Source organism: Penaeus monodon, chromosome 23, assembly GCF_015228065.2.
Source record: "Penaeus monodon isolate SGIC_2016 chromosome 23, NSTDA_Pmon_1, whole genome shotgun sequence".
NCBI classification, from domain to species: domain Eukaryota; kingdom Metazoa; phylum Arthropoda; class Malacostraca; order Decapoda; family Penaeidae; genus Penaeus; species Penaeus monodon.
In genome coordinates, this window is record NC_051408.1 from 38,122,169 (window position 1) to 38,122,935 (window position 767).

Consider the following 767-nt stretch of genomic DNA (forward strand, 5'->3'; position numbering starts at 1 on the left):
CTTAATCCACAAATATCGCCGTATTAACCCCAACCCTCGCCAGAACCCCCAGACGCGATCGCTGTATTTCCCGTACAAGAAATCAAGAAACTGATTAAAGCACTTCTAACGTATTTCTCCATTTAAAAAAAAATAAACAAAGGCTGGCAATGAGTGGGCGTGACTTTACGCCCATGCGTAAAGGCAGTTTAAGCGAGGTTACCGCGCTGTTAAATTGGTGGCGAGGCGAGTTCGATGCGGCCTGTTATTTCCCTAATTCCTGATGTTATTCTCTGCTACTATTTCACGTAAAAGCGTCCTTAAATTTTCAAATACAAACGCGTGTCCTCTGTGCGAATTACCAATGACGATAATCTCCTCTTTAACTGAAAAATTCCACCATAAGCCTCCATTCCCCAGCGCATGTCCAAAATAACACAGGGAATCGGAGCAGAAAACGTACTTTCTATAAATAACACGAGGTTTTATCTTCTTATCTTTTTTTTTTTTAGTTGCGTCGCCCATTTTCGTTTAGGGAAATTGCATGTTTTCTATACAGCAATTTGATATTTCTTTTCTTATATGTTTTAAGCGGTATATTTTAGGAATAGTACAAGGCAGAAATGAATATATAAATAGATGAAAATGGATACTTTACATACATTACTCATCTCCCTCTTTTTATAGAAAACGAAGAAAACTCGTCTATTTCGGATAAACTATTTTAAATCTAACTTAGAAGAAACATTATTGTACGAGTGTTTCGGATGGCTTCAGGGGCGTCATTT